At 37.7% G+C, this 22,136-nt stretch overlaps 1 long non-coding RNA gene across 1 annotated transcript; it reads left to right on the plus strand.

The window, feature by feature from the left end:
• Positions 1-14,068: 14,068 nt before the first annotated feature.
• Positions 14,069-14,851, plus strand: LOC114530100. Its single transcript, XR_003687742.1, has 4 exons — positions 14,069-14,104; positions 14,332-14,395; positions 14,484-14,560; positions 14,795-14,851. It is a non-coding gene; the product is annotated as an uncharacterized LOC114530100 (long non-coding RNA).
• Positions 14,852-22,136: the final 7,285 nt, after the last annotated feature.

The raw sequence follows: 22,136 nt of genomic DNA on the forward strand, positions 1-22,136 counted from the left end.
AATCAGATCCTAAAAAATATGCATGCATTATAATTGATGGAATGGATCAGATGAAACTAATGATCTCACAACTCCTTCATTAAATGAAAGCATATTCAAGTGCATGGAAGTTGAAAACACATCTTACTGGAGTATTGAATCATGGGCACGAAGCAATTGGTTATTTTGATTTACACCAATGGGCACATGATAGCAACTTAACAATCAATGTTTTGCTACGAGTTCTGCTAAGAATGGATAAAATACCAGACCAGCTTTACCTTCAGATGGATAATTGTTGGCGAGAAAACAAAAATCAGTATGTTATAACTTTCCTGGGGGTCTTAGTTAAATTGGAGATATTCAAAAAGGTATTTAAAAATACATATACATGTATATATATCATAGCATTAGAATACTCTGCAGCAATAAACCTTAATATAACTGTGATACATTAATTATTCTTAGGTGAAAGTGAACTTTCTAATGAAAGGACACACCCATGAAGATTGTGATCAGCTGTTCAGCAGATTTGGAGTCAAACTCTCAACCAATGAAGTTGTTACAGTTAAAGGTAATAAAGTTAATTTCTTCACAATGGATCTTACTAAGCTTATTAATTTTAAAAAATTATATTTATAGATTTAACAAGAATATTTGAGGAGTCATACGCACCACACCCAGTTGCTGAACTTTTAGAAACTATGTACAATGTACGAGATTGGCTGGCACCCGTTAATATGTCACTGCACAACATAAGCAACCCACATATATTTGTGATTACAAAGAATGGAACTGGCGATGTCGTTCTATGATACAAGAATTGGAGTAGGGATACGAACTGGTTACCCAGTGATAATGCTGAAAAAGGGATCACAATTATCAAACATGTAAGAATATCAAAACTTACAGTTCTTTAGTTTCCTTCATCAATGAAATAAATGAGGCAGTAAATATAAATTGTCATTGCTTGACTTCAGTTCATCTATTAACGAACTGATGTTTTTTATTATAGGGTAGTTAGAGTGTAGTTAGAAGGTAACCGTGGCCTATATATCCACATTTCAGCTTCGATTTCACATACATTTGTTATTATAGTGTTCGGAAATTCCAAACGAAGCTCCCGATTTCGCAACGTCCTCCGCGGATAACGTCGATATGGAGCGCTTGCGAAGGGACATTCCCAAATTTCTGGACAATTCTCGTGTGATTAAAGAGGAACACAAAGACTGGTAGGGCAATTTTTTCGAACAATTTGACGTAGTTTACTGCAACATGGCAAAGGAGAAGCCAGTTACTTGGTTATTGGATGAATTACGGCTGTTGAAATCTGGCCATACTACAGGAACCTCCTCGACCGAGAATGAAAAAGAAAGTAAAGATACTCCAGTTGATCCCAGTGTCGTTTCAGAAGAGGTGGTAAAGTTGGTTAATGGTCAACTCGAAGATATCCCAGAGGTAAATAACGAAGATCTTTACAGTTGCAGCCTCGCACCTTTTTTGGAAAACATAAATATTGCATTCAGGCGCTATATACAGATCAATGGTAGAAACATCGTTTGCCATTGATCTCTTTATAGAGGCTGAACTACTGAATTCTGATTTGCACAAGTTTGATGTTTTCCAAATAAATATTTTAAAAAGTGTACAATTGTTCAAACTACAAACCTCAGCAAGGTTCGAATTCTTTTACTCCATTTTACTCAAAACATTAGCCATCACATAATGATTCAACGAATAATTTTACGCTAGGTTTATACCGGTGCATATCGAAAGCCAAGTGGTGCGACAGTCTCGAACATTTGGGACCACATTAAAGTTGAAGATTTTGTTGCTGTGTCCTTGGAAGGATACAACAATGTCCCCGTCATTGGGAAAGTTACGGGTATTAGCGAAATGCACGTTTCCATCCACTACTGGAAAGGCAGCTGGAATAAGAAATGGACTCCTTGGTTGACAAACACAAAGGAGCCTTGGGCAGATGTTCTACCAAAGGATTGTGTATATTTAGGAGCCTTTCATCTTGACGAAGTGTTCAAACTTCAAAGTGCGACAAAACGACAGATGAGGGACTTTTTAAAGCAAGCAAAGTAATGAAACTGACTGAAATATTTATAAATAAATTGTAAGTATTAAATATTATTATTTATATTATTACTATTAGAATATTTAATACTAAATAATATTATTTAATATTAGATATCAATATTATTTCAATAAATTTATGCTGAAATAATAAAAATATATTGTTGAGGGCATATTGTAAAAATATGTGAACATTTGGTAAAGATAATTATTTATGTCCTAATTATAGCTAAAACAAATTGGTTTAATTTACATTTCAGTACTGCTTGGTTGTCGACATGTCGAAGATCACTAGCTTGGTTCTCGACATGTCGAAGACCACTAGCTTGGTTGTCGACATGTCGAAGACCACTAGCTTGGTTGTCGACATGTCGAAGATCACTAGCTTGGTTATCGACATGTCGAAGACCACTAGCTTGGTTGTCGACATGTCGAAGATCACTAGCTTAGTTCTCGACATGTCGAAGATCACTAGCTTAGTTCTCGACATGTCGAAGACCACTTGCTTGGTTCTCCACATGTCGAAGATCACTAGCTTGGTTCTCGACATGTCGAAGACCACTTGCTTGGTTCTCAACATGTCAAAGACCACTAACTTGGTTCTCCACATCTCAAAGAACGATAGCTTGGTTCTCCACATGTCGAGGACCTGTAGCTGGATTTTCAACATGTAGAAGACAACTAGGTTTGTTCTCGACATGTCGAAGACCATTAGATTGGTTCTCCTTTAGCTTAGTACCATACTAATAACTAGATTCAGTAATTAAATAACCATTTATATACATTTTGTATATCAGTTCATAATCCACTGTAGATATTAAAAATTGTGTCTTTTTGAATAAAAAAAAATACACCGTAATAGAACTATGGTTTCAATGATGGGGGTCCCATGTTTTGGTAATTTTTGTCAACAACTCAATTTTTCTAAATTAATGGCACAAAATAAGATAGTTTTAGCATGAAAAAACTGCAATTTTTAACTTTCTGGACAAATATGATAAAAATCGTTGGAAAAAGCCCAACTTTTAGCTAAATAGAATATCCCAACCCATCGTAGAACATGTTAACATCAATTTTTTCAAATTTTTCAAATACTTTTTTGAATAATGAAATTAGTGAAACTCTTGTTGAATTATTAAAGGCCCTATTTCCTCTGAGCTTTATGGAAAAAATTATTTGAATATTTTGTTTAGTATTGACTTTCAACTACTTTTGCAAACACTTATTTAATTCAAGATTTTACGATGTCTAAACTGCAGTTTATGCAAGATTCTAAAATGAACTCCTGAAATTGTATTATGAAGTACCTCTTTATGTTTAAAGGACGTAGTTTTGTCATGAATCTTTGAATGCATGAGTTGGTTTCTATGTTTAACTAGTAAACCAAATTAAATGCAGGGAATCGCGTTTTCGAATCTCGCATTCCTAGGCTTAAAATTTCTCGGGATAGGTGTCTCCGGCCCGCTAGTGGGTGGGGCCTTTGACATTATCCATGAAAGATGCATCGGTCAGGAAATTCGCTAGATCCGCCCCTGGCATGTTATATATATAAAACACGAGGTCATATACGCCCCAAAATACCAGTGGCAGCTCTTTGGTACCTACGTTCGACCCGGGAAGATATTTCCAGCCTACGTTGCCTGTGTACCTCTGAACCTGCTTAAGTGTTTTTACATGTCTAAAACGTACACTATACGCAGCAAAACGTAGCCAAACCGAGGCGATACCTGAGGACAAGCTAGGTCCAAAACTGTAGAATATGAATAGAATACCATTGAGTGGGGATGTTTCACTTGTTCCATCGGTGTAAAATCTATTATCTCTTCAATAGAAGCGACCGTATCATCAGCCAAAGACTCTACTTTGATTCCTACTGGGAATTCCGTTTGCTGTTTGTTTGATACCTCCTGGTCAACTTCGTCCGTGATGGCTTGCCTTATTCGAACAATTTGTCCCACCTTTATATTTATATAAATCCTAAAAGGGGACTGTCGATGACTTAAGCAAGTCCGCCGTCAACAACTACGTACAACATTGAAATGTAGTATATATAGTATATATATAGAAATTTCTTTTCACAGCGCTGCATTAGGAAATGATTTCGTTCACTGCAGACAAAATCTAATTGAACCAATTTGTTCTCTCCACACTGTAAACAAACCTTTAACTCCGTGGGCGAAATGATGATGGGTTGTATACCTATTTTGTAAGGGGAAGGAAAATGCCATTATACCCAAACACTCCATAAAATGATGATTTTCACGGTTTGCATTAATACCCATACCTTACTAGATTGGGCAATACATAAATTAGACGGCACTTTCAAATCATTCGAAAAGCAATGCCTACATGCAATACATCTAGAATATTTAGCAAACCACGAGCGAATGACGAGTTTGAAAATTTAGTGATTTCAGCCATGTTACGTGTGCAGAAACATGGTGGGTCATGGTGGACATTTTTCCGCAGTAAAAAAAGTTTTCTTATACAGAGGCTTTCGAACCATCGTTCTTCTCTGCGTTTTTACTAAACCAATTAGTATACGATGTCCATTTTGTCAACATATGGCAAAGCAAATTGTTCACACCTCTCTATTGGCCGTTCACAAATTACGTGGCGCATTTTTGGATATTTTTGACACCCCCTTCTGTACACATAATATCAAGTTTGTGAAGGCAACGATTGTTTTGGCTATTTTCCTTGTTGTCTGGTTTATGTTGTCCCTTCTACAGCGTTCCCTATCAACTATTCTCTCTTTCTATCAACTTGTAATTCTTCCTTTTTGCTCTTACCCCACGACCATCTTCTCACCCGTTCCCCCAGTCATTGGCGTCAATCTGACGTTAATTGAGGGGGACCATATTCATATCTGCTGTGCCTTGTTAATTTCTTTTGAAAACAACTCACTTTCAAAAGAAATCATCCTGGCGTAACAGAATATATGAATATGGTTCTTCCCCAATTAACGTTAGATTGACGCCGATGCCCAGTCCCTCTGTTCAGTCTTCCTTTTCCCGCGTTTTTTATTTCCCCTGTCAACTGACCTCTATACAATAACTGAATGCAACAATCTAGTCGTGTTTTTGTGTGTACTGATATTTTTTTAAGGATGATTTAGTTCATACTTCTTAAGTTACAAGTCAAACATATTTAAAAAGAAACATTCAGTACATTTTTTTCAAACACCTCAGAGGAGCACGTATGTTGTGAAGCCCCCCTTTATATCAATATTTTAACAATCTAATCGTGTTTTTGTGTGTACTGATATTTTAGCGATGATTTAGTTTATACTTCTTAATTAGATGTCAAACATATTTAAAAAGAAACATTCAGTACACTTTTCCGGTAATTCTTGGGTTTCACGTGACGTCACAGATTCAAATGGTCAACTCAATTTCATAATTAAAAACGGTTATGGTAGGATTCGAACTATCGATTTACTACTTGGGAGACCATCCTCCTCGCCACTCGACAACAAGGTCTTGTGCTGGATGGCCATGGTTATTTGGTTTACTTTTTCCTTCTACGAAGTTTATGATAAAGAATGCTTTTAGCGGGATTCGAAACATCGATTTACCACTTAGGAGACAGTCGTATTCGCCTCTAGACCACAAGTTCTTGTACTAGATGGCCATGGTTATTTAGTTTACTTTACCCTTTTACGAAGTTCATAAAAAGAATGGTTTTGGCAGGATTCGAAACATCGATTTACTACTTAAGAGACAGGCTGCTGAAGACATGCTGAACGGCTATGGATATTGAATTTACTTTGTTCTTTTCACAAAGTTCATAATGAAAAATGTCATTTCAGGATTCGAACCATCGATATACTACTTGGGAGACGATTTTTTTCGCCACTAGAATGCAAAATTTTTTGCTAAACGCTTATGGTTATTTAATTTACTTTATCCTTTTCACGAAGTTCGTTATGAAAAACGACTATAGTAGAATTCGAACCATCAATTTACCACTTGGGAGACCATCGTCCTCGCCACTAGACTGTAAGATCTTGTGCTGAACGGTTATAGTTACTTATTTACTTTATTCTTTTCACGAAGTTCATAATGAAAACGGTTATGGCAGGATTCGAACCATCGATTTAAAACTTCGGAGACCATCGTCTTCGCCACTAGCCCGCAAGGTCTTGTGCTGGATGACCATGGTTATTTAGTTTTCTTTACCCTTTCACGAAGTTCATAATAAAAAATAGTTTTGGCAAGATTCGAAACATCGATTTACCACTTAAGAGAAAGTTGACTTAGCTATTAGACTGCATGGCCTTGTGCTGCGCAGCAACGGTTATTTAATTTATTTTATTCTTTTTACGAAGTTCATAATAAAAAAAGGTCATAACAGGATTCGAACCACGATTTACTACTTGGGAGACGATTGTCTTCGCCACTAGTCCGCAGGATCTTGCGTTGAACGGTTATTGTTATTTAATTTATTTATCGTTTTCACGAAATTCATCATGAAAAACGGTTACGGTAGGATTCGAACCATCGATTTAAAACTTGGGAGACCATCGTCTTCGCCACTAGCCCGGAAGGTCTTTTGCTGGATGACCATGGTTATTTGGTTTACTTTATCCTTTCACGAAGTTCATAATAAAAAAAAGTTTTGGCAAGATTCGAAACATCGATTTACCACTTAAGAGACAGCTGACTTAGCTATTAGACTGCATGGCCTTGTGCTGCGCAGCAACGGTTATTTAATTTATTTTATTCTTTTCACGAAGCTCATAATAAAAAAGGTCATATCAGGATTCGAACTACGATTTACTACTTGGGAGACGATTGTTTTCGCCACTAGACCGCAGGATCTTGCGTTGAACGGTTATTGTTATTTAATTTATTTATCGTTTTCACGAAATTCATCATGAAAAACGGTTACGGTAGGATTCGAACCATCGATTTAACATTTGGGAGACCATCGTCTTCGCCACTAGACCGCAAGGTCTTGTGCTGGATGACCATGGTTATTTAGTTTACTTTACCCTTTTCACGAAGTTCATAATAAAAAATGTTTTTGGCAAGATTCGAAACATCGATTTAACACTTCGAAGAAAATTGTCTTAGCCACTACACCACAAGTTCTTCGGGAGTGGCTATATTCATTTGAACTACTTTATCGTTTTCACAAAGTTTATAATGAAAAACGGTTATGGTTGGATTCGAACCATTGATTTAACACTTGGAAGACCATAGTCTTCTCCACTAGACTACAAGGACTTGTGCTGAACGGTTATGGTTATTTAATTTACTTTATCCTTTTCACAAAGTTCATCATGAAAAACGGTTATGGTAGGATTCGAACCATCGATTTAACACTTAGGAGACCATCGTCTTCGCCACTAGACCGCAAGGTCTTGTGCTTGATGACCATGGTTATTTAGTTTACTTTATCCTTTCACGAAGTTCATAATAAAAAAAGTTTTGGCAAGATTCGAAACCTCGATTTTTTGTGCTGAGCGGCGATGGTTATTTAATTTACTTTATTATTTTCACGAAGTTCATAATAAAAAGGATTCGAACCATCGATTTACTACTTGGGAGACGATTGTCTTCGCCACTAGACTGCAAGATCTTGCGTTGAACGGTTATGGTTATTTAATTTATTTATCCTTTTCACGAAGTTCATAATGAAAAATGGTTACGGTAGGATTCGAACCATCGATTTAACACTTGGGAGACGATCGTCTTCGCCACTAGACCGCAAAGTCTTGTGCTTGATGACCATGGTTATTTAGTTTACTTTATCCTTTCACGAAGTTCATAATAAAAAAAGTTTTGGCAAGATTCGAAACCTCGATTTTTTGTGCTGAGCGGCGATGGTTATTTAGTTTACTTTATCCTTTTCACGAAGTTCATAATGAAAAATTGTTACGGTAGGATTCGATCCATCGATTTAACACATGGGAGACCATCGTCTTCGCCACTAGACTGCGAGTTCTTGTGCTGGATGACCATGGTTATTTAGTTTACTTTATCCTTTCACGAAGTTCATGAAGAAAAAAGGTCATAGCAGGATTCGAACCATCGATTTACCACTTGGGAGACAATTGTCTTTGCCACTAGTCTGCAAGGTCTTGTGCTGAACGGCCATGGTTATTTAGTTTACTTTATTCTTTTCACAAAGTTCATAATGAAAAAGGTCATGTCAGGATTCGAACCATCGATTTACTACTTAGAAGTTGATTGTCTTCGCCACTAGACTGCAAGAACTTGTGCTGAACGGTAATTGTTATTTAATTTATTTATCCATTTCACGAAGTTCATAATGAAAAAACGGTTATGGTAGGATTCGAACAATCGATTTAACATTTGGGAGACCATCGTCTTCGCCACTAGACCACAAGGTCTTGTGTGGATGACCATGATTATTTAGTTTTCTTTACCCTTTTCACGAAGTTCATAATAAAAAATGGTTTTGTCACGAAACATCGATTTAACACTTGGAATAAAATTGTCTTAGCCACTAGACGACAAGTTCTTCGGGGGAATGGCTACCTTTATTTGATCTACTTTATTGTTTTCACGAAGTTCATAATCAAAAACGGTTATGGTAGGATTCGAACAATCGATTTACTACTTGGGAGACGATTGTCTTCGCCACTAGACTGGAAGATCTTGTGCTGAACGGTTATGGTTGTTTAATTTATTGATCCTTTTCACGAAGTTCATAATGAAAAACGGTTATATTAGGATTCGAACCATGCATCGATTTAACGCTTAGGAGACCATCGTCTTCGCCACTAGACCGCAAGGTCTTGTGCTGGATGACCATAATTATTTAGTTTACTTTATCCTTTTCACGAAGTTCATTATGAAAAACGGTTATGGTAGGATTCGAACCATCAATTTACCACTTGAGAGACCATCGCCCTCGCCACTAGACTGCAAGATCTTGTGCTGAACGGTTATAGTTACTTAATTTGCTTTATTCTTTTCACGAAGTTCATAATGAAAACGGTTATGGTAGGATTCGAACCATCGATTTAACACTTGGAAGACCATCGTCCTCGCCACTAGCCCGCAAGGTCTTGTGCTGGATGACCATGGGTATTTAATTTACTTTATCCTTTCACGAAGTTCGTAACAAGAAATGGTTTTGGCACGATTCGAAACATCGATTTAACACTCGTGTTAGCCACTAGTCCACAAGTTCTTGGGGGAATAGCTAGGTTTATTCGATCTACTTCATCGTTTTCACGAAGTTCATAATGAAAAACGGTTATGGTAGGATTCGAACCATCCATTTACTACTTGGGAGGCGATTGTCTTCGCCACTAGACTGCAAGAACTTGTGCTGAACGGTTATGGTTATTTAATTTATTTATCCGTTTCACGAAGTTCATAATGAAAACGGTTACGGTAGGATTCAAACCATCGAATTAACACTTGGGAGACCATCGTCTTCGCCACTAGACCGCAAGGTCTTTTGCTGGATGACCATGGTTATTTAGTTTACTTTATCTTTTCACGAAGTTCATAAAGAAAAAGGTCATAGCAGGATTCGAACCATCGATATACCACTTGGGACACAATTGTCTTTACCACTAGTCTGCAAGGTCTTGTGCTGAACGGCCATTGTTTTTTAGCCTACTTTATTCTTTTCACGAAGTTCATAATGAAAAGGTCATGGCAGGATTCGAACCATCGATTTACTACTTAGGAGATGATTGTCTTCGCCACTAGACTGCAAGAACTTGTGCTGAACGGTTATGGTTATTTAATTTATTTATCCTTTTCACGAAGTTCATAATGAAAACGGTTATGGTAGGATTCGAACAATCGATTTAACACTTAGGAGACCTTCGTCTTCACCACTAGAGCACAAGGTCTTGTGCTGGATGACTATGGTTATTTAGTTTACTTTATCCTTTCACGAAGTTCGTAATAAAAAATGGTTTAGGTACGATTCGAAACATCGATTTAACACTCGTGTTAGCCACTAGACCACAAGTTCTTCGGGGAATGGCTACGTTTATTTGATCTACTTTATCGTTTTCACGAAGTTCATAATGAAACACGGTTATGGTAGGAATCGAACCACCCATTTACTACTTGGGAGACGATTGTCTTCGCCACTAGAGCACAAGGTGTTGTTATGGATGGTCTTGGTTATTTAGTTTACTTTATCCTTTCACGAAGTTCATAATGAAAAAGGGCATTGCAGGTTTCGAACCATCGATTTACCACTTGGGAGACAATTGTCTTAGCCACAAGATCTTGTGGGGAAAGGCCATGGTTACTTCCTGGCCATGGTTACTTACTTACTAGCCCGCAAGGTCTTGTGCTGGATGACCATGGTTATTTGGTTTACTTTATCCTTTCACGAAGTTCATAATAAAAAATAGTTTTGGCAAGATTCGAAACATCGATTTACCACTTAAGAGACAGTTGACTTAGCCATTAGACTGCATGGCCTTGTGCTGCGCAGCAACTGTTATTTAATTTATTTTATTCTTTTCACGAAGCTCATAATAAAAAAAGGTCATATCAGGATTCGAACTACGATTTACTACTTGGGAGACGATTGTTTTCGCCACTAGACCGCAGGATCTTGCGTTGAACGGTTATTGTTATTTAATTTATTTATCGTTTTCACGAAGTTCATCATGAAAAACGGTTACGGTAGGATTCAAACCATCAATTTAACATTTGGGAGACCATCGTCTTCGCCACTAGACCGCAAGGTCTTGTGCTGGATGACCATGATTATTTAGTTTACTTTACCCTTTTCACGAAGTTCATAATAAAAAATGGTTTTGGCAAGATTCGAAGCATCGATTTAACACTTCGAAGAAAATTGTCTCAGCCACTACACCGCAAGTTCTTCGGGGAGTGGCTATATTCATTTGAACTACTTTATCGTTTTCACAAAGTTCATAATGAAAAACGGTAATGGTTGGATTCGAACCATTGATTTAACACTTAAGAGACCATCGTCTTCGCCACTAGACCACAAGGACTTGTGCTGAACGGTTATGGTTATTAAATTTACTTTATCCTTTTCACAAAGTTCATCATGAAAAACGGTTAAGGTAGGATTCGAACCATCAATTTGCCACTTAGGAGACGATTGTCTTCGCCACTAGACTGCAAGATCTTGCGCTGAACGGTTATGGTTATTTAATTTATTTATCCTTTTCACAAACTTCACCATGAAAAACGGTTACGGTAGGATTCGAACCATCGATTTAACACTTGGGAGACCATCGTCTTCAACACTAGAGCACAAGGTCTTGTGCTGGATGACCATGGTTATTTAGTTTACTTCATCCTTTCACGAAGTTCGTAACAAAAAATGGTTTTGGCACGATTCGAAACATCGATTTAACACTCGTGTTAGCCACTAGACCACAAGTTCTTCGGGGAATGGCTACGTTTATTTGAACTTCTTTATCGTTTTCACGAACTTCATAATGAAAAACGGTTAGGTGGAATGATTTGGTTTGGTGGTTTAAGTTTGAAAACCCTCAATCCAGCTGTTTTTGAAGCATTTTAATAATATTTTGTGTGTTCCTTCACAGGCAGCTAGTGATCTACAATAAAAATAACCAATTATTCAATATTTTGTCCACCACAACCCAAGGTGTGTACATAGTTTTTACTAGTAAACAACTCTAACATGCCTTTCCCTGAACAAGTAAAGTTGTCGGGTTTAAATAGAAATAAACATACTTACAATGATTTCACAACTTCTTCTTCTCGTTCCCGTTTGCTTCTATCCGATTCGTTAAGCAAGTTTTTAAAGAAAATATCTAAAGCTGATAACGTGATGTTATCATTGAATCACCACCTTTTCGTGTATGGAAATGAATATTGTGTTTCCATATTGCTTAATTCACGATCAATATGGCGGTTGGTCGGTAACTCTATATATTTTTTTATGATATTTATTTTATCTAACGAGTTTCGTACATCTCGACCAATTAATATGGCATTTAAGAATACTAATTGCATGGATTTGGACGGATTGGCTGCGGATGGCATAACCTTGAGTATTTGTAGAGATATTGCTTTTCGATGTCGGGTCAACATACAACGAGTTGGTTTTGAATCTAAATACAAAGTCTGATTTGCGATGGCTAAAGAACCGAAACATGGATTTGTTAGTCTAGTCCTATGTGCGAAGCCTTTTAAGCAGGATCTAACAATGTGTGTGGATGTTTCGTCTAATCCTGTTCCTCAATCTTTTGATAATAATCAGTCGGATAAGATGTCTCAACATCGAAAGCAGTCACGTTTGATGAACACGTTTCGACCCGCTAATAACCCTGAGGAGCTTAGTTCAATGCTTGGGCAGTTGAATCTACAGAAAGGTTGGTTGTTCCATATGACCTATAGGAATATTTTCTATAATACCTACTTGGCAAACACCTCCGCGACACTATACATGCAATCACTATCATCATGCAAATCATCAGCCTGTAAACATATATGGCAGAAATGATATTAATTAAATGAAACAATCTCATCAATATTCCTTTATTTAGCATTGCCAACACTCCTGATACAGCTGTTACTCAGCTTTGTTCTTTTGGTCTTCTCAACTGCCGGTTTATTCGAAACAAAGCCAATTTAGTCAAAGACTATGTGTTTGAGAATGAATTTGATATATTTGCGATTACAAAAACCTGGCTTCACCCTGACAAATTTGATCTTATATCTATTGGGAATTTCACCCCGAAGGGCTACTCTTTAAACATATCTCGAGACAACAAGGTAGATGGGGAGGCATTGGTATATTATACAACAACACTTTAAAAGTCAAGCTGGACTCGGCGAACATGTTCACACACATTAAGTCTTTCGAACTGATGGGTATGCAAATCAATGTGTTATCTCAAATTCTAAATATAATCGTATTATATCGACCTCCATGTAGACGATAAGTCGGAATTAACAACAAAAAAATTCTCAATCTTGTTGATTCTTTTAATCTGAAACAACATGTACAACAACCAACACACATTGCTGGTCACACGTTAGACTTTATCTTGTCTCGCCATGAGGAAAATATTGTTCAATCTATTGACGTTCATGATCCATCTATATCTGACCATTACACGGTTACATGTGAACTCAATTTTAATAAAACATTGTTTCAGAGAAGGGTCGTGGAGTCAATATGGACTCATTCTTTAATGACATTAGGCTATCTCCGATTATCACTGGGAACACGGCTGATATTTGTGCGAAAGTCAACCAATACAACTCGGAGCTTTCCAGAATTCTGGATCATCATGCACCACTTATCACCAGGGAGATAATTAGCCGTCCAGCTGCACCTTGGTACACTGAACAAATTAAAAACGAAAAACGTATCAGAAGGAAACTCGAGCGGGTATGGCGTAAGTCAGGACAATCCTGTGATCGTCTAAAACACAGTCAACCATGTCGCCGTGTCAGTGAGCTATTATCGGAAAGTCGTACTCGTTACTATTCTGAAATTGTTAGAGATAATAGGAGTGACCAAAGGCAATTATTTAAAACCGTTGGAAAGTTTCTACATCATACCCCTGATTCTCAATATCCTGTGTGCCAATTTGATCAGAATCTAGCTAAATATTTTATGACTTTCTTTGAGGACAAAATTTTGTAATAATGTAATATTTTGGTATTTTGATTTTTGTTTAAGTTCGTGATGTATTTCTATGTAGCCTCAGCCTTATCCTAATGGGAATTTTTTTTAGATGTGAAGAGAGGACAGCCATCCGAATTAAAGTACTAAATGTGCTTTGTAACATATTAGGAACGTTATCTCCACTATATGAGGTATAAAATGTTGGCACTTTGAATAAATTTTAGTCAATTTTTCTAGACATTATCGATATTATGAATCTTTTTCTAGTTTTGTAACTTTTTGTTTTTTACAGGGAGGAATACTTGAGAATTCAGTGTTGCCACATTTAGACCACATTGCGAAAGATCGGGATATTTTTGTGCAGATCCGAGCTGTCCAGCTTCTGGTCGATGTTATTGAATCCTCTGATTCACCGAAAGTTTGCGATGTTTTGCATATAATCGAGAAGGTACTCAATATAATCCTTTTCAGACGGTTTCATTTCTCCACTCCAAATTGCCCCTTCATTCGTGTTGAGCTGATACTGTACTTCAATAGAAAACTCTCTCTTATCAGTGAAAGCTTCCTGACTTGAACCCAACTATATACCCGTAAATTGGATCGTTTTACACGGGAGTCGTGAATGCAAACGCATCAGTGAAGTAAAAGGATAAATATTTCATTTATCAATTCCAGATTGCCACTGTTCAGTAGATCCTCTCAAGCGATACGTTAAGCCGTCGTGTAAAGAACATGTAAGGTAATTATAGAGACTGCAAGGTATTTGTAGGAACATCTAGAGACATATAATTACCTCTAATCACTGTAAATTTTCTTTGTTGCTGCAGCCTCAGGATGAAACAGCGTAGAAAGACATCAAAGAGGCTGCATTAGGATTAGTACGGGGAACTATTTTAACTTCAAGGTAAATAGGGATTTTTGTCAGGACTTATCGTTCCAGTTGTATAAAAGAAATTATTCACAATGAATTCCAAATCGTAATTCATCATGGTATCAATGCCTTCCCCTCTCTCTTTCAAAAATTAGGCCCATATTCCATTTCTAATTTAATAAGCGGGTTCTTTATAAAGTGATAAGCTAGCTAAAGCTAATGTTTCCAAATTATTTCCACATCAACATATGCCATATTTTTGTGCAGAAGATTAGTGGTTATAAATTACATTGGAGTGAACGAAAGGTTCCAGTGACGTTAGAGGTACTATTATTGTTTTCAAGTTTCTTGATAACTTACTGGTGTGTTGATATATATATTAATATATATATATATATATATATATATATATACAATTGTCCACTTCCCTCGGTTTCGTTCGTCGCCTTTTATTAAAACCACGTCACCTGGCTTCGCCGTCATCTGCTTCGTCTTATGCTTGAGTTTGTGTCTTTCTTGTAGTGATTTTAGGTATTCGTTTGTCCATCTGGCCCAAACGACATCTTTGCATCTTCTCAAATACCTTGCACGTTTTCGAAGTTCAACATTTTCCCCTTGATCAGGTTCTTCTTCAGGCAGTTGGATTTGCTGCACGAACTGCATGGAATTTGGAGTTAATATCTGCATCTGAACGTCATCCTCTACGTATGTCAGCGGTCGGTTGTTGATTGTGGTTTCGACGTCGAGCAGTACTTCTTCTAACTCTTTCCAGCGTAGGTTTCCTTGTCCGATTGATTTGTAGAGTGCTTGTTTCATTACGCCGACTAATCGCTCGAATTGTTCGCCCCACCAAGGGGCGCAGCTTAAGTTGAACTTCCACTTGATATCTTGTTTTGTTAACCAACTGTTGAATTTCTCATCCTTTTGAACCCTTCGTAGCCATTTTGCAGTAGCTAAAAAGGTTTTGCCATTGTCCGAAAATACCTTTTCTGGACGTCCCTTCCTTGCGATAAATCGCTTCAAACTGAGAAAAAACTCATCTGTACTTTGATTTGGCAATAGGTCGAGATAAACTGCCCTGGTTAAACTACAAGCATACAACGCTACATAAGCCTTCTTCTCTTTCTTTGCTTTACTTAAATATCTGATTGGTCCCGCAAAGTCAACTCCGATGACTTGGAATGGTGTTGAACCGGTGGTTCTTTCGAGAGGCAAGTTAGCTGTCGGAGGATCTGCGTACGCCTTAACCTGGAATCTTTTACACCCGTGGCACTTGCGTATCAGCAGTTTCGTCAGTCGCCTCAATCGCAGTATCCAATACTTTTCCCTGAATTTAGTCATTGTCAGTAAGGCTCCCCCATGTAGGGTCTGCGAGTGTGCATGCAGAACTAATTTCTCGGCAACTACGTCTTCTTCAGGAATAAATAGGATTGTCTCCTTGCACTCTTCCTCTGCATTCATAGATACCTCGTTCGTTTAATTGAAGATTTAGTTGGAGCTTGTCCTCTTCGAATTTTTCCTTTCCTTCATGTCGCGACTGTGCTCTTCCAATCCAGAACTCGAGCTGTTCGTTTATGTCTTCTTTAGTCAGGGGGCCGGTTACCTTTTGTTTCATCCGACAATTTCTGGTAAATCTCGTAATCCACGCTGTGATTCGAACGGTCTTCCAAAGATCCCATTTTTCAATAAGCTTATCCAGATCATCTTGCTCCAATTCCACTGCAACAGCTAGGACTTCCTTGATAACTTTAGCTTCGGCTAGCGATTCTTTGCTTGGGCTGGTTATTATGTCTTGAGGCCACTCGTTTTCGTCTATTAACCACGATGGTCCCTTGAGCCACGTCTCAGATAACATGTCAACCTTGCCTCCCCGGCTTCCGAGGTCCACTGGATTTTCAGTTGAACTGACATACCTCTACTGTATATAGTCCCTTTCCTGGATCTTATGAACGCGATGACTGACAAATTGTTTGTACTCGCCGTTTCCCTGAATTCAGTGGAGGGCCACTGTGCTATCTAGCCAACTGAACGTATTTCGGATTGGAAAACCCATCAATGCTTCCCTTGCGTTGTGGAGCAAGTTTGCTGACATATGTCCCGCGATGAGTTCCAGTCTTGGGATGGTTAAACCCCTTTTTGCGAGTCTTGACTTCGACGCCACGACGCTGCCTTGTGACGGCATAGACGACTGATGACACTCCTTTACCACTAGCATCGCCGAAGGCATGTAGATCAATTGCATCGATTTCCTCCTGATATCTAACAAGACTCCTCGCTATTTCAACTTCTTTTGGTCGGTTTAGTTCCCATGAAATCCATTTGGCGAGCAATTCCGGGTTTAATTCTTTGTCCCAAGACATCCGTTCGTCACAGATTTCTCTATAGATCAATTTTCCTTGTAATGTTGTGGGTGATACAATTCCCAATGGGTCATATATCTTGGCGATGTTACCGAGGACATTTCGTTTCGTGATTTCCTTCAACGGCTCTGGAAAGTTCACCTTGATACTGTCCGTCTTCTTATCCCAAGGCACGCCAAGCAACTTTGTTTCTCCAGCTTTTACTCCTATTTGCTCTTTCGCATAGCTCGTTTCAACTTCTTCAAAGGGCTCTGGTTCCAATTCAAGCTTCGGATTATTTGAATGCCACTTGTGTAGTTCAAATTTCTCTTCAGTGAAGATGGTCACACACGATTTCTTCAGATTCTCGGTCTCCTCAAGCCCCTCCCGATATGAGGTCGTCCACATAAAGGCTGCGTCGTATTTCGTCGACTTCATTCGGAAAGACTGATTGCATGTTCTGGAGGTGCTGCTCGATGACTCCCCCCAATAAGAATGGAGACGTGGAAAGGCCGAATAATGCTCTTGTGAATCTCAATGTTTCCACTTCTCTTGTTGTCAAGTCTTTCAGCCAATGAAAGCGTAACGCATCGCGATCATCTGTCCTTATTCGGACTTGCAAAAAGGCCTGCTTGATGTCGCCGGATAGAGCTACCGGGTGGAATCGATTCCTCACGAGAATACTCCATAATTGGTTTTGTAGTGCTGGGCCTGGCTCTAAGCACTCATTTAACGAAGGAGTTCTCTCATTTGGACGTGCCGAAGCATCATACACAATTTGGGTTTTGGTACTTTCTGCTGTTTCACGTATGACTGGTTTCTGAAATTTCTGAAATTTCGATTCTTTGTAAACAATTACCCAAACGTTCAGCCCTTGAATTCAAATTGGATTTTAAACCTCTCATTCATGTTTGCACAAGCCATTCAAAATGATGCTTCCACAAACCGCTCTTCCATTCTTCTAGGTTAATCTTTCTGTTTGTGTTTAGTGTTAGAATGACCTGAGGATACCAAAGTACCCAGACTAGCACAAATCTATAAGATATTTTGATAAATTGATAGTTTTCTAAACATTTCAAAATTGTCTCCTTTTTTTGATACACCCTGTAGAATCGTCCCACAGGGGTTTTAGGTATAAGTGGATTGCTTGATTTTCTGACGTTTGTTCTGTGTCCTCCTTACAAGTAAAGTTCTGGTTGCTTTGCAATATATCAAAATAATACGGGCGTGAAGTTGGACATTCATGTTAAACTAATAGTAAGGTATGATTGCTTCTAATATTTTGAGTCAACTCATGTAGTCTGTTATAATAAATCGACTATTGCATATTCCTCTTAGTGAGACAACAGACGATGAACAGTTTGAAATTACTGGAGAAAGTTGCAGGTATGCTACAAAACATTTGAGGAGCTTTTTATTCAACTTGTCTTCTTGGCAGTTTATGGCTCATTGACTGACGTTGAGAGTTGATTAAATTGCCTTTCTCTCTTTACATTTTTGGTGAAGTTTACCACGTCCACTAGCTTGACCCATGCATGGGAGCAACTAATGAAGTCTGTTATTTGTTTGTCTAGAAATGGGTCATTGCATTTATCGATTGTTTCAGGTAGATTTACGATAAAACTGCAATAAATAGTACCAATTGTACCATTTCTTCGCTTATGTATGTTTTACTATTGCCCCGCTAATGGTTCTTACTAATCGTGGTTTTGAATTCGTTCCTCAACAATTTCAGCATCCGTCGACAACAATTGTGAAAGGTGCTGGCATGGTTCTGAAGGCGATAATCGAGGTACGTTTTATTCATTCATTCTTCCATTGAGAATTTTCTGCTTTTGACAAACATAATTTATAACGTTCTGCATTTTTTTAGCAGTGATGAATGTACATATTAGTTCAGTTGATATTTAAGAGGTTTTAAGGGGTCTTAATTTCGAGAGGTATTATGCACACTTCAAATTCAAGCCAGAAACAGTTGATGGAATGTCTTGCGAGGGCCATTATTTACATAAACCCATTGCAGTGATTCTGACTAACCAATCATAATATTGACTAAGTTGTATCAACTGCTTTGGTAACTAAACTCCATCATTCATCCTTAAACTGTGCCAACTGCCCCACTGACGAAATAATTAAATAGTAATTCATTCAGAAATGTAAAAGCTTTTTGTAAAGAAACAATTTTGTTGGAAAGTTTTTATCTTTTCTTCAGCCACCAGAAACTAAAAAAGATCATTTATCAAGTCGTGACAATGTAAAGCTTGCAGAATACGTTTTAAAGCAACTTTCGTGTTCCAAAATTTCATAATGCATGCTTGTATGTACATATAAGCCTGTTATTTCACGTGCTATACTTGTCTGTTAGAGCTCTGGAAAAGCGAGAGGAACAACAAGGAATACACTTGAAGGATATCTCTCGCATTGAAGGACAAAAATAGAATTCAAATCCAGGAAAGATGTGAGAATCTAAATCCAGTTGTTTTATTACAATTAAGTGTTCATATTAAGAAAATGGAAAATGTTCTAGTCGTTTGAAAGATGAAAAAGCAATGGTATTTAAACGGATATTTTTTACAGATTCAGTCAAGATCTGATAGCCTACAACCTGATTTGGAATTACAAGGTGAGTCTCGAAGTTAAAGTTAGTTTCCATTGAAAATATAGGAAATGAAAAGGTAATGGAGGATTTCCTGTCGCTATGAGTATAACAAGACAAATTTAATAGTCCTGACCTCTTTCTCTAAACTGTTCTCGTAAAAGAGTATGAAACAATTTATTTTGTTTTCAATGTGACAGACGCGAGAGGAACTTCTGGGGCTCTCGAATCTAAGATGCGCAAATTTGCAATGGAAAAAGATCTTAGTGGAAACTACGTTGTTTTTTGGAATCACCTTTAGTTTGAAGTCCTTTATGAATGTTTAGCTGATCAACTGATCATAGGTTAGTGATAATCCGTATACTGCTCTAGCTTTTTAACAGTTCTTCTTAAAGCGCCCCCCTATCCTTCGATAGCAATCAAACACAGTAACGTATCTCTCCTATCAGGCGACTATTATTTGAGAGTCTTGTTGGAACAAAACGACGGGAAGACGCCGATAACAAATGTGTGAGTCCACGACATTTATCTATCAGGATTTGCAAATATTTAAACTACTGTCTTGCTTCCCGCTGCATAACAACGATTCCAGATACCTAATATATAATATACCTCAGCGTCCTATTCTCTATATTGCTGCACAGTTCACACAATGTTATTTGTCCTTCAGTATGTAGTAGAGAAGTATAGAATCATGGATGAAACAATTCACGATTCGATCGACTTTTCTATTTTGTTTTCAGGCTCGAGTTGTTTAACGATCTGTACCACAGATTCCGATTGACAACTAAACCAACTATGATTGCAATGTGCCTTCAGGTTAGGATGTCGTTTAGCGCGAGTCTAGCCATGCATAGTCTTCGAAGAATTAATGAAACAAGTTGGAATATTTTATTCACAGGCGATGACTAAAGTTTATGGAAAATGTCAGGAAGAGATTGGCGCTTTTAATGACACCAAGCTAAGGATCATCTGTTATTGATCCAGTATTACTACAGGAGCCTGAACTAAACTAACTTTATTCATACTGCTTCGTATTTTTAGCACTTACATGAAAATGGCAATACCCACAGGGATTGGAAGGTAAGCGCGCACTTATTTATTTATCACTACTGCCTTTATATCCTAAACTTTAACGACCATAATTTAATTTTTCTTCTCTAGCCAGAAAATTTTTTATTGTGTTCCTCGGATGACGAAACGCTTATAAAGGTTTGTGTCGGTTGTGTATTGAACTTAATCTCAATTCCGAGTTTTGTCCGTGATTTCTTTTCACAAAAGCAGAGCGCATTCTGCGAACGTTTTTTTGCGTACATGGTGAAGACTAGCCGACGGTCACATTCGACAGACGAGTCTCTGCGAGCAAATAAAATACTCAGTTGCGTAGCCAACACGACGATTTAGTCATGCTCTGCTAGTATTTTGGAATTCATTTACTGTGAAAACAATGAATTTCTAAAGAAATTAATATGATAATAACATAAAATTTGCATAGCATGACTGAAAATGCTTCATGTAAGATCACATCGAAGGAATATGCATCCTCATTGACACACGTGGTGGGTTAAAAACGCGCTAGTTCTTCCGATAAATTAAAGAACAGTTCCATACCTATACTTTTGTACGTGTGAAACTTTTCGCTTGATTTTCTTTTAATTGTGAGAATCCGACCGTGCAGCAAACAATAAAATCAAGCGATAACACTAAACTTGATTGTGATAGCCCTGAGTTTATACCGCTATAATAGCTTTGTTCCTCATAATGATATGCTTGATTCCCCGTCCAGGTATCACTTCTTAAACACGCCTTATTTTTACTTGTATTCCAATGCACCTAAGTTAGTAAAAAACCTGACAAACCCGATGGAGGGGTAAGAATGGAAAAGTAGAAAAAAAATTCATCGTGTAAACAATTTATTTCTAAATCAAAAACTCACTCTTACATAAGCCACTTATTGAAATATTTTCGCTATATATTTCAGTCAGATGGATCTCTCAGTCATTTCTCATTCCTTAGTCAACAAATAGTATTTCATTGAATTGCTAGAACATACCTGAAGAACAGCTATAAACTTCAATTCTCAAAGATATGTTGCGTACCATGTCTTTGGATGAATGCGGATGTAAAGCGCGGTTACAGTTGGTGATAGGACATTTTCCACTAGTGAGTCTCTAATGAAATGAGTAATTTGTTAAACAATTAATCTTAATCACACATTGAAAGTTATATATGACCGCATGGAAATGATGTGATGCATATAACATGAGAGGGTAATCTGTAGGAGCCTTGCTTATTAATCCAACCCTGACTAATCCATTTATTTTGTAATGAGCGAATTTTTGCCCGTCGGAACTATAGCATACAGAGTAGGTCTTCACCAACTAATTATAATTACAACGACTTTGAGTGAAATCTCTCCGACAACATTCAATTTGAATGCATTGGTCCTGGTAATTTTTTCGTGCAGATCAAGAAGCTGCCTCATTTAAGCGACCATGTCCTGTTGACTTATCCGCATTCCCAACACTTGTTGCTATTATCTGGGATGTTATGTGTCTTCAGTACGGGGGGCAATAATTAGTATCAATTATTCCATCTTTGGAACCAAAACACCATCGAAACAATCATCAACAAAAATGAAACGATAATGCAAATAATTGCGCCATATATGGGG

This window comes from Dendronephthya gigantea, unplaced genomic scaffold (genome assembly GCF_004324835.1).
Source record: "Dendronephthya gigantea isolate DGI-Jeju-01 unplaced genomic scaffold, DenGig_1.0 000059F, whole genome shotgun sequence".
NCBI lineage: Eukaryota > Metazoa > Cnidaria > Anthozoa > Malacalcyonacea > Nephtheidae > Dendronephthya > Dendronephthya gigantea.